The sequence below is a fragment of the Pleurodeles waltl genome, chromosome 9 (genome assembly GCF_031143425.1).
Source record: "Pleurodeles waltl isolate 20211129_DDA chromosome 9, aPleWal1.hap1.20221129, whole genome shotgun sequence".
Lineage (NCBI taxonomy): Eukaryota > Metazoa > Chordata > Amphibia > Caudata > Salamandridae > Pleurodeles > Pleurodeles waltl.
In genome coordinates, this window is record NC_090448.1 from 1,082,309,621 (window position 1) to 1,082,322,415 (window position 12,795).

Here is a 12,795-nt window from a genome sequence, read left to right on the forward strand (position 1 = left end):
CATCACAGTGGGTTCCTCATCTGGCCTGTGGGTTAAAGATAAGACTGGACACACGAGACTTCTCCTTTGGCACCTTCATTGGGCATATCCTCCCATGTAGTTTTGCTGGAATGGGTTCCCTCCCCTGACAGTTACCCCTCCTTGTAAGTTCTGGTGCTGCAAGGTGGGCTGCACTGTCTGCTGTGGCCCATACTGTATTTGGGGCACTGATTGCTGTAACTGCTGAGGCTGTATCTGTGGTTGAGGCTGCAGTTGTATTTGGGGCTGTGGGAGATATATCACTTGGGGACTTGTGGCAGGGCGGTACCATTTGTTGGCCATAATTTGCCCTTGTCTGGTTGCTAAGTTCATCTTCCTTTTTAAACCTACAGTCTCTAATGAAATGTCCTGTCATTTTGCAATAGTGGCATGTCTGTCCACTCTGGAATGTGTTTACTCTATTTCCCCCAAACCTTCCACGCCCTCCTCTTCCATTATTCCTGTTATTGCTTCTCTGGGCATACTGGTAGGGTTGCATTGGGGTGCCTGAAGGAGGCATTCCCAGGGACACTGCAACTAACTGGGTGGTGGCAGTGGCAATTCCTTCCTCTGTTTTCTTGGCTAGTTTCTGCTGGACCAATTTAGCTGCTGCTTTCTCTATTTTATCTTTCTCGCTCTTTTCCTTTTCTTGTCTCTTCTTACAAAAATGTATTATGTGTGCTTGTATCTCTGTCCATGGTTTGGCCTCCAAGGCCACTATATTATCTAATTTATCCTGCACTTCAACTGGCAGACCCTTTTTCACTATATTGAAAAATAGTATTGCATTCTGTCCAGTTACATCCCAACTCTCCCCCACTTCCTGTGTCCATTTGTTTTCTTTCATTCTGCTAAGGAAGTGGGCTTGGTCCTCATTTGGATGCATTGTTTGTGCCGTAAGGGACCCAATGTCTGGCCTGTCTGGATACATTTTCCTCAGTTGTTTCCAAACAATTCCCCTTACTCTATTAAAGGGTGCCCCATCACGTTTTGGGTTAGTAACTGTCACATCCTTTACTCCTGCCTTTGTGAACAGTGTGTCTGTCTCATCTTCTTTAAGGGAACTTAGTAAACTCTTAATGTCCCCTATTGCAAGAGTAATCCCTGCAGTACGTTTCACCAGAGTTGCTAACCATTTCTCAGCACCCTCAGCAAGTTGTGGCAACTGTTTTTTAAGATTTTCTTTGTCCATCTGGGGCCATGGTATATATTGAGGCGCCCCTGGGCCATTGAATATTAAGGGCAATTGTGACAGGACTGTAGTCCTATTGCCAGGAGGGTGACAAGAGTCATACTTATAACATATCTCTGCCACACCCTTAAACGTTTCTGCATATAGGGGTAATCCCAGTAAGGATCCCCTGCACCCTGAAAAATGCACACATCTGCATTAGCCATGTCTCAAGGTTCAAAGGAACCCTCTTGCGGCCATGGTGTCATCTGTGATGCCAATCCGTGTGTCCAACCTGCTAGGTTGTCAGTAAAAGGGACAACATTATACTAACTATTTTCATACTGAGCTACTATTTCATTGGGCGTCAAATTATTGCCAGGACATACAGGGAATGCGTGTGCCATGTCTTTCCTCCGTGTCATTTTTCCTGCCATATCAAATGTTCCCTTTCTCTCATATGGGCGTGCATGCACCTCATCAAATACTAATCTCTGTAATTCTCTTGGCTTCTTTTGTGAAGTCTGTCCTGTCTTATTGTTTTCTTCTCCCTCACATGCATATTGTGAATGTTCCTTGTTATGGCCCTCAAGAAGGGACATTCTTTTAACATGTTCAGTGATGTCATCTAATGCCCCCTCTGATCCTTTGTAGGATTTTTATAAATCCATATCTTCTTCACCTAAGCTGCTATGTGTGGAGACTATGTCATCTAGTCCTTCTTGTTCAATCAGTTGTGGCCTAGTGAGTGCCCTTGACTGCCTCAGGGGCCCTTCCTCCTTTTCCCAAGTCACTCTTTGGTCTACCTGTCCATCTTCCTGCTCTGTGACCCACTTGCCTACACTATTCTCTTCTGCTCCTGAGTGCATGAACCTCCAGCACTTTGTGGGAGGACTTTCTGGTGTGAAAGCTAACCTTCTTGTCTCATTTTTAATATTGGTACTCGTTTTTTTCAAAACAACTTCCTTTTTTCTAGCCCCCTCCATTCTCTGTACCCCTCTTGATCCCTCATTAGGTATACCTTCATTCTTCCTAGTGGGGGACATCTCGTCCTCCAAATGAAGTGTAAATGTGGCATCTACTGTCCCTCTATATTTTGTACTGGCCCCACCTGACATTCCCCGTGGTGTACTGGCCATTTGAGGACATGGAGATGGGTGAACATATTCTCTATGTTTAGAAAAAGATTCTAATGGTGGGCTATACTCTGGGTCTGTATATCCCACAGCAGGGGGATGTGAAGAGGTGGGTAGTGAGTGTGGGGCACCAGGTTGCAATGTATACATGCCCTGTACCTTTGCACTGCCTAACCTTAATTGCACATCTTGATAGGGGGGTGGAAGAGCCGAAGGGAGGGTTTGAGGCTTTGTATTTGACTCATTCATATTTGTTTCACCAAAGACCCTCCATTGGTCTAGTGTGATCTTCCTTTTCTCTAGTTTATTTCCCTTATATTTACTCTGTAGGAAGGTGGCCATGTGTTCCATTATTGTATTATCAAATGTGCCCTCTTTGGGCCATGCATGTGCAAGTTTTAATGTTTCTTTGTGCCATTCCTTACAGTATTTTCCTATCCTGTCCCTGTCTCCTGAGAACACTTTAACCATGTGTTCTAACGGAGACCCCATGACTGTTTATTGAACTTAATCCTTCATAATATATGGTTTACACTCTAAATGGACTTCTATTTACTTCCTAGGGTATTTCCAGACTTCACATAAACTATTATTAGGCTGTGAAGGTGAACATCATATATATATATATATATATATACATATATATATATATATATATATATCCCTAATCTCTGAAAGACTTTGTTCATTTATATATATATATTGGGTAGGTGCATTTATGTGTGGCCTAAGTGGTTTGTTTGCCTGACACAACAAACAGTAATGTTATTGTGATATATATACATGTTTATACATTACTCATATCCTAAATTCCACACTGGGAGGTCCCTAATATATGCATACAGTAGGAGGTCTAATACTAAATATGAGTCTGTTATTATTGAAGGGAATTCACGTGGCTGTTGCCCATGGTTCCACTGAAAAATTGCAGTAACTTCAATATATTCACTTTCCGGCCACAAGGTGGCACCAGTGTCACACATGAAAAAATTAAAACAAAATTGTTTTTTAGAGGCCTTCAAAGGGGTGCTTTACTCTTGGAAAGACAACTGCAGCAGGTTTTGTAGATTTCAAAATAAACCATTTTATTCTAATTATGCGAAGATCCAGTTCACATCTATCTGAAAGGTAGTTAAATATATTTGTATGTATAGTAGCTGATAATTCTCCTTCTATTTGTATACCTTCTATATATGTGTGTATGTCCCAGTCTATACTATTTGATAATTCATCTAGCCTCCAATCTTGAGGCTTTATAGCTTCATAATAGGGATAATAGTTAGTAGTGTCAATATGTGTTATGGGGTTCATGAGGCTACTACACTCCTTTTAACTTGCAGGATAATGTCCTTGTATTAGTTCTTTGAATAATTATTTATAATTGTCTAACAGGCATTGCTCTTATGTCAATGTAGGTTGTTTTAAGGCCTAGAGGTGACATACTATAAATACCTAGGCATTCATAAACTTCTGACTTAAAAAATGATTCTATGGTATTGACATTGCTGGTCTACTAAGGTCAGTTCTGTTGCAGAGGGCGACAGCCTGACCGTTATAAAAATGAATAATTAATTCAGGGATGTGGAATTAATTAGTTTACTTTTTTGGGACATTACTTTACTTTTGAGTATACTGTTATAACCTAACCTCCATAAGAATAGGAGGTCTGATACTTATTCCTAAATTATACACTAAATAACATAAACTTATATATTGACATTATTATGTGGCCACATTTCTATCTATACATGCATATACATACACAGTAATTCTCAATTTCATTCTAGGGCAAACAAAATACTACTGGTCACTTCCCTCTGGATTCATAGAGGGGACAACTTTTCACTATTTGCAACTACAAATTGTGACTTCCAGACTTAAGGTCTGGGTTAGGTTGACATGAGTGTTCTTTAGAACATGCACTGATTGCTCAGCCCCAAGCCCAAGTCAGAATCGGAGTCCTGCAGTGGCAGACTGTCTCTTTGACAAAAGGCAGTCGAGAGGAGAGAGCACTTCTAAGGAGCTGAAACAACCAACACAAATTTCAAAGGCCAAGCACTAAGTCACAAATGTGTCTGAATTTGGACAACAAAGATGGGAGCATGTGTCCCATACTTTGTTGAACAGCACCTTCTCATCAGGAAAGGGAAAATTACCAAGACTTCCTTGCTGCTGGAACCAGGACTGGGAACCCAGATCTGCCACCCTCCCATCTGGGTGAAGGGCCGTTGCCCAGGAGCCAAGAACACTTGTCCTATGCCTGGAGTACCTACAGTCTGTCTGCCTGTCAAGACCAGTGGCCTCTGTTAGGAGGAGGAGGGGGAATACTTATAAACCTGCCTGTCTGCCAAGACCAGCGTATCCTGTGAGGAGGAGGGAGACTGGAGGGAGCGAGGCCCATCGGGGATCATGATGAGTGGATCCCAGTGACCACAGTGTGAGGCACCTAGTCCAATCAGGACCAATGTTGCGAGAAAGCCATCCACTCTCTGGCAGAAGGCGGTAAATTATGTCAGTGCTGCCATGAAACTGCAGGCCATCACCTGGTGCTTCTAGACCTCCAAGTTTAGAAATAGGGCCCGGTTTTGCGATGGGGCATTAGCCTTAAAAGGAGATTGTATTGATTTATTGTGTTGTGCCTTGCATGCATAATAAATTCTACTTTTACATTAAAGTCAGTATTGGACTGGACAAACAGATTACTGGGGCCACTGCGGGAATTTGATCTCTGCACCCTTGAATACCTTGCGCATGTGTACCTCCCTGAAGAGACTCTGACTGCATGACCCTTGCTATCACTGAGAGTCAAGTATGGAAGGGTGCGCTCCCTGGGGGGGAGGGCAATTTATTTTAGGCCATTTCTGCCCCCCCGGGGGCAGTTCGGCCTATTATTAGGCCGAACTGCCCCCGGGGGGGCAGAACCCTCTAGGCGCCAGGGCAATTTTTTTTTTTTTTTTTTTTTTGTTTCTTTTTTTAGAGATGGGGAGCGACCCATCAGGCAAGGGTCGCTCCCCTGGGGGGCAAATTGTATTTAGACCATTTCTGCCCCCCTGGGGGCAGATTGGCCGATTTTAGGTCAATCTGCCCCCAAGGGGGCAGAAACCACTAGGCACCGGGGATTTGTTTTTTGGCGCCAATGTCACGCAGGGGAAGCGACCCCGTAGGCAAGGGTCGCTCCCGGGGGCGGGGTGGGGGCTGTGGGGGGGGCACATTTATTTTAGGCCATTTCTGCCCCCGGGGGGGGGCAGAACCCTCAGGGCACCAGGGCAAATTTTTTTGTTGTGTTTTTTTTTTTTGTTTGTTTGTTTTTTTCGAGATGGGGAGCGACCCATCAGACAAGGGTCGCTCCCCTGGGGAGCAAATTGTATTTAGGCCATTTCTGCCCCCCTTGGGGCAGATTGGCCGATTTTAGGTCAATCTGCCCCCAAGGGGGCAGAAACCAATAGACACCTGGGATTTGTTTTTTGGCGCCAATGTCACGCAGGGGGAGCGACCCCGTAGGCAAGGGTCGCTCCCGGGGGGGGGCCTGGGGGGGGGGGCAAATTTATTTTAGGCCATTTCTGCCCCCCTGGGGGCAGATCGGCCTATTATTAGGCCGATCTGCCCCCAGGGGGGGCAGAAACCTCTAGGCGCCAGGGCAAATTTTTTTTTTGTGTTTTTTTTTGTTGTTATTTCTTTTTTTAGAGATGGGGAGCGACCCATCAGGCAAGGGTCGCTCCCCTGGGGAGCAAATTGTATTTAGGCCATTTCTGCCCCCCTGGGGGCAGATTGGCCGATTTTAGGTCAATCTGCCCCCAAGGGGGCAGAAACCACTAGGCACTGGGGATTTGTTTTTTGGCGCCAATGTCACGCAGGGGGAGTGACCCCGTAGGCAAGGGTCGCTCCCGGGGGGGGGGGTTGGGTTGGGGGGGCAAATTAATTTTAGGCCATTTCTGCCCCCCCGGGGGCAGATCGGCCTAATATTAGGCCGATCTGCCCCCGGGGGGGGGGGCAGAAACCTCTAGGCGCCAGGGCCAATTTTTTTTTTTTTGTTTGTTTCTTTTTTTAGAGATGGGGAGCGACCCATCAGGCAAGGGTCGCTCCCCTTGGGAGGCAAATTGTATTTAGGCCATTTCTGCCCCCCCCCGGGGGCAGATTGGCCGATTTTAGGTCAATCTGCCCCCAAGGGGGCAGAAACCACTAGGCACTGGGGATTTGTTTTTTGGCGCCAATGTCACGCAGGGGGAGCGACCCCGTAGGCAAGGGTCGCTCCCGGGGGCGACGGTGGGGGCTGGGGGGGGAACATTTATTTTAGGCCATTTCTGCCCCCCCTGGGGGCAGAACCCTCAGGGCACCAGGGCAAATTTTTTTGTTGTGTTTTTTTTTTTTGTTTGTTTGTTTTTTTCGAGATGGGGAGCGACCCATCAGGCAAGGGTCGCTCCCCTGGGGGGCAAATTGTATTTAGGCCATTTCTGCCCCCCTTGGGGCAGATTGGCCGATTTTAGGTCAATCTGCCCCCAAGGGGGCAGAAACCACTAGGCACCTGGGATTTGTTTTTTGGCGCCAATGTCACGCAGGGGGAGCGACCCCGTAGGCAAGGGTCGCTCCCGGGGGCGTGGGTGGGGGCTGGGGGTGCAAATTTATTTTAGGCCATTTCTGCCCCCCCTGGGGGCAGTTCGGCCTATTATTAGGCCGAACTGCCCCCAGGGGGGGGGGGCAGAACCCTCAGGGCACAAGGGCAAATGTTTTTGTTGTGTTTTTTTTTTTGTTTGTTTGTTTTTTTCGAGATGGGGAGCGACCCATCAGGCAAGGGTCGCTCCCCTGGGGGGCAAATTGTATTTAGGCCATTTCTGCCCCCCTTGGGGCAGATTGGCCGATTTTAGGTCAATCTGCCCCCAAGGGGGCAGAAACCACTAGACACCTGGGATTTGTTTTTTGGCGCCAATGTCACGCAGGGGGAGCGACCCCGTAGGCAAGGGTCGCTCCCGGGGGCGGGGGTGGGGGCTGGGGGGGGAAATTTATTTTAGGCCATTTCTGCCCCCCCTGGGGACAGTTCGGCCTATTATTAGGCCGAACTGCCCCCGGGGGGGGGCAGAACCCTCAGGGCACCAGGGCAAATTTTTTTGTTGTGTTTTTTTTTTTGTTTGTTTGTTTTTTTCGAGATGGGGAGCGACCCATCAGGCAAGGGTCGCTCCCCTGGGGGGCAAATTGTATTTAGGCCATTTCTGCCCCCCTGGGGGCAGATTGGCCGATTTTAGGTCAATCTGCCCCCAAGGGGGCAGAAACCACTAGGCGCCTGGGATTTGTTTTTTGGCGCCAATGTCATGCAGGGGGAGCGACCCCGTAGGCAGGGGTTGTCCCCGGGCAGGGGCAGGGGGGGTTTGGGGGGTCAAATTTATTTTAGGACATTTCTGCCCCCCCCCCCCTCCCGGGGCCGGCTGAGCAAGAGGCCAAACTCCACAGGTAGGCACTTTGCAAAAAACACCTCTGTTTTCTGTGAAAAAATATGTTCTGTCCACGTTGTGTTTTGGGCCATTTCCTTTCGTGGGCGCTAGGCCTACCCACAGAAGTGAGGTACCATTTTTATCGAGAGATTTAGGGGAATGCTGGGTGGAAGGAAATTTGTGGCTCCTCTCAGATTCCAGAACTTTCTGCCACAGAAATGTGAGGAACATGTGTTTTTTTAGCCAAATTTTGAGGTTTGCAAAGGATTCTGGGTAACAGAACCTGGTCCGAGCCCCGCAAGTCACCCCATCTTGGATTCCCCTAGGTCTCTAGTTTTCAGAAATGCACAGGTTTGGTAGGTTTCCCTAGGTGCCGGCTGAGCTAGAGGCCAAAATCTACAGGTAGGCACTTCGCAAAAAACACCTCTGTTTTCTTCCAAACTTTTTGATGTGTCCACGTTGCGCTTTGGGGTGTTTCCTGTCGCGGGCGCTAGGCCTACCCACACAAGTGAGGTATCATTTTTATCGGGAGACTTGGGGGAACGCTGGGTGGAAGGAAATTTGTGGCTCCTCTCAGATTCCAGAACTTTCTGCCACAGAAATGTGAGGAACATGTGTTTTTCTAGCCAAATTTTGAGGTTTGCAAAGGATTCTGGGTAACAGAACCTGGTCCGAGCCCCGCAAGTCACCCCTCCTTGGATTCCCCTAGGTCTCTAGTTTTCATAAATGCACAGGTTTGGTAGGTTTCCCTAGGTGCCGGCTGAGCTAGAGGCCAAAATCTACAGATAGGCACTTCGCAAAAAACACCTCTGTTTTCTTCCAAAATTTTTGATGTGTCCACGTTGCGCTTTGGGGTGTTTCCTATCGCGGGCGCTAGGCCTACCCACACAAGTGAGGTATCATTTTTATCGGGAGACTTGGGGGAACGCTGGGTGGAAGGGAATTTGTGGCTCCTCTCAGAATCCAGAACTTTCTGCCACAGAAATGTGAGGAACATGTGTTTTTTTAGCCAAATTTTGAGGTTTGCAAAGGATTCTGGGTAACAGAACCTGGTCCGAGCCCCGCAAGTCACCCCTCCTTGGATTCCCCTAGGTCTCTAGTTTTCATAAATGCACAGGTTTGGTAGGTTTCCCTAGGTGCCGGCTGAGCTAGAGGCCAAAATCTACAGGTAGGCACTTCGCAAAAAACAACTCTGTTTTCTTCCAAAATTTTTGATGTGTCCACGTTGCGCTTTGGGGTGTTTCCTGTCGCCGGCGCTAGGCCTACCCACACAAGTGAGGTATAATTTTTATCGGGAGACTTGGGGGAACGCTGGGTGGAAGGAAATTTGTGGCTCCTCTCAGATTCCAGAACTTTCTGCCACAGAAATGTGAGGAACATGTGTTTTTTTAGCCACATTTTGAGGTTTGCAAAGGATTCTGGGTAACAGAACCTGGTCCGAGCCCCGCAAGTCACCCCATCTTGGATTCCCCTAGGTCTCTAGTTTTCAGAAATGCACAGGTTTGGTAGGTTTCCCTAGGTGCCGGCTGAGCTAGAGGCCAAAATCTACAGGTAGGCACTTCGCAAAAAACACCTCTGTTTTCTTCCAAAATTTTGGATGTGTCCACGTTGCGCTTTGGGGTGTTTCCTGTCGCGGGCGCTAGGCCTACCCACACAAGTGAGGTATCATTTTTATCGGGAGACTTGGGGGAACGCTGGGTGGAAGGAAATTTGTGGCTCCTCTCAGATTCCAGAACTTTCTGCCACAGAAATGTGAGGAACATGTGTTTATTTAGCCAAATTTTGAGGTTTGCAAAGGATTCTGGGTAACAGAACCTGGTCCGAGCCCCACAAGTCACCCCATCTTGGATTCCCCTAGGTCTCTAGTTTTCAGAAATGCACAGGTTTGGTAGGTTTCCCTAGGTGCCGGCTGAGCTAGAGGCCAAAATCTGCAGGTAGGCACTTCGCAAAAAACACCTCTGTTTTGTTTAAAAAAAATGGGATGTGTCCACGTTGCATTTTGGGGCGTTTCCTGTCGCGGGCGCTAGGCCTACCCACACAAGTGAGGTATCATTTTTATCGGGAGACTTGGGGGAACATAGATTAGCAAAACAAGTGCTATTGCCCCTTGTCTTTCTCTACATTTTTTCCTTCCAAATATAGGAGAGTGTGTAAAAAAGACATCTATTTGAGAAATTCCCTATAATTCACATGCTAGTATGGTCACCCCGGAATTCAGAGATGTGCAAATAACCACTGCTCCTCAGCACCTTATCTTGTGCCCTTTTTGGAAATGCAAAGGTTTTCTTGATAGCAATTTTTTACTCTTTATATTTCAGCAAATGAATTGCTGTATACCCGGTATGGAATGAAAACGCACTGCAGGGTGCAGCTCATTTATTGGCTCTGGGTTCCTCGGGTTCTTGATGAACCTACAAGCCCTATATATCCCCGCAACCAGAGGAGTCCAGCAGACGTAACAGTATATTGCTTTCCATAATCTGACATTGCAGGGAAAAGTTACAGAGTAAAACGTAGAGAAAAATTGATGTTTTTTTCACCTCAATTTCAATATTTTTCTTTTTCAGCTGTTATTTCTGTAGGAAACCCTTGTAGGATCTACACAAATGACCCCTTGCTAAATTCAGAATTTTGTCTACTTTTCAGAAATGGTTAGGTTTCTGGGATCCAGCATTGGTTTCATGCCCATTCCTGTCACTGACTGGAAGGAGGCTGAAAGCACAAAAAATTGCAAAAATGGGGTATGCCCCAGTAAAATGCCAAAATTGTGTTGAAAAATTGGGTTTTCTGATTCAAGTCTGCCTGTTCCTGAAAGCTAGGAAGCTGCTGAGTTTAGCACTGCAAACCCTTTGTTGATGCAATTTTCAGGGGGAAATCCACAAGCCTTCTTCTGCAGCCACTTTTTCCAATTTTTTTGAAAAAAATGAAATTTTCACTGTATTTTGGCCAATTTCTTGGCCTCCTTCAAGGGAACCCACAAAGTCTGGGTACCTCTAGAATCCCTAGGATGTTGGAAAAAAAGGACGCAAATTTGGCTCGGTTAGCTTATGTGGACAAAAAGTTATGAGGGCCTAAGCGCGAACTGCCCCAAATAGGCAAAAAAAGGCCTGGCACAGGAGGGGGAAAAGGCCTGGCAGCGAAGGGGTTAAAATCCTGGATTTCTTACGGGAGCGTTTACATGGGGTTATCCACGTTAGCTGCTCAGTGGGCAGCAATTCGGTCTTGCAGAGCTCCTTTAAATGACCTATTAAGCTTATTGTCTTTGGTCAGTAAACTTTTGAAACCTTTTAGACTTCGAAGACCTAAAGATGATTGTTCAATCCTTTCTTGGGATTTATTCTTGGTTTTGGAGGGGCTTCAAAAGGAACCTTTTGAACTTATGGACCAGGCTGACATTTATTAGATGGGTTTCTTCTAAAATTGCTTTTTTGATTGCCATTACTTCTGCCAGAAGGCACAGGGAACTCACATCTTTGATTAAATCTATCACTTTTTAGGTTTTTTTTTCTGGACAGAGTGGTATTCAAGTCTGATCCATTATTCAACCTAAAGTATCTTCCAAGGAGATTATCCTCCGGTTTTACAGATCTCCGATAATGTTCCCTCTGCCCTTGATGTGAGGAGAACCTTGCTGATATACTTGTTCAAAAATTAAGAGTTCAGAAAGTCTTGGGGCGTTTTTGTCTCCTATAGTTCTGTCAATAAGGGAAAAAAGCAGCTATGGCTACAGTCAGCAGGTTGATTAAGCATGCAAAATCTCAGGCTTATACTTCCGTTGGGGAACAAGTTCTGTCTACTGTTCAAGCCAGATCAACTCATGTCATGGCAGCGTCTTGGGCGCAGACCGGGGGTGTGTCCTTAGAGGAAATATATAGAGCAGTCACACTTCTGTTGCATTATTGATTGTAATTGTTTTCTCATGATTCCATTAACTGTGGGCCTACCGTGTTGTAGGCAGCAATTAGGTAATTGCTGAGTACATGGTTTGTTGCACAGCATATAATTATGTCTGTTTTCACTGGCTTTGGTATATCCTCCATGGGCAGTACTGAGACGAGAAGGACTGTACTTGGAGGTAATGAACCTTTTACTTACTGGTAATCTTCATTACCCTTAGGATGGTCCCCTCATCCCAATAAATTCTCCCTCTCCCTCCCATGTCCTGTGACACAATTATATTGGCTTGGCTACGAACAGGAAATGAGGGGGGTTGCCAAAGGGATTATTTTTGCAAGCAGTGTGTTTGTATTTTTTTTATTGTGATTGGCTTGTGTAAGCAATCTCTGTGGGATGCGGGGTGACTTCCATGGTTAGTCCTGGGACGAGGAGGACCATTACAAGGGTAATAAAGGTTACCAGCAAGTAAAGTTTCATTTATTTGCATTGTCAATTAAAACCATTACAAAATTATAAAAAACAAACAAGAGTATAGTAGATAAATATGATAGGTAAATACATTACTTTGTCTATATTAATTCCCGAAGTCAGTGATAGACAACTAGATAGGCGAATCAATGGTAGGTAACAGACTGGATCGATTTTTCATTTATTTAATCTAAAGATAAACAAGGATGCTTGCTCCAAGATAAACTGTCTTCTGCCAAAGGGGTACTAATTTGTAACAGCCAATGCATATTTTATTTTACAAAATTGTCTTTTATGTACTAAGTACAATGTGACTTTAAGTGATTTATTTAAGTGATTTATTTACAATTCTTCTTAATAGTACATCAATCATTGTGGTGCTCCACTGCTCTGTAATGTTAAGTAAGCCTATTGTAGTCTGTTAAAGCTTATTCCAGGGGTTGACTCCATCTCTTTGTAGTTCTGTTTCCTTACAGATGTATAATATTTTTAGGAAACAGGTGGGGGCTTTTTTGCATAATTCTTCTTTACTAAAGTTTTGCTTTACAGATTATTTTCTTAATAAGAGGCCTCTATCTGTGCCAGCCTTCATAGATAGAATCAACGGCATACAACTCACATGTGTAGGTCAACCACAATTGAGAAGACAGTAATGGAAAATATAACAATTGATTTAATCAAA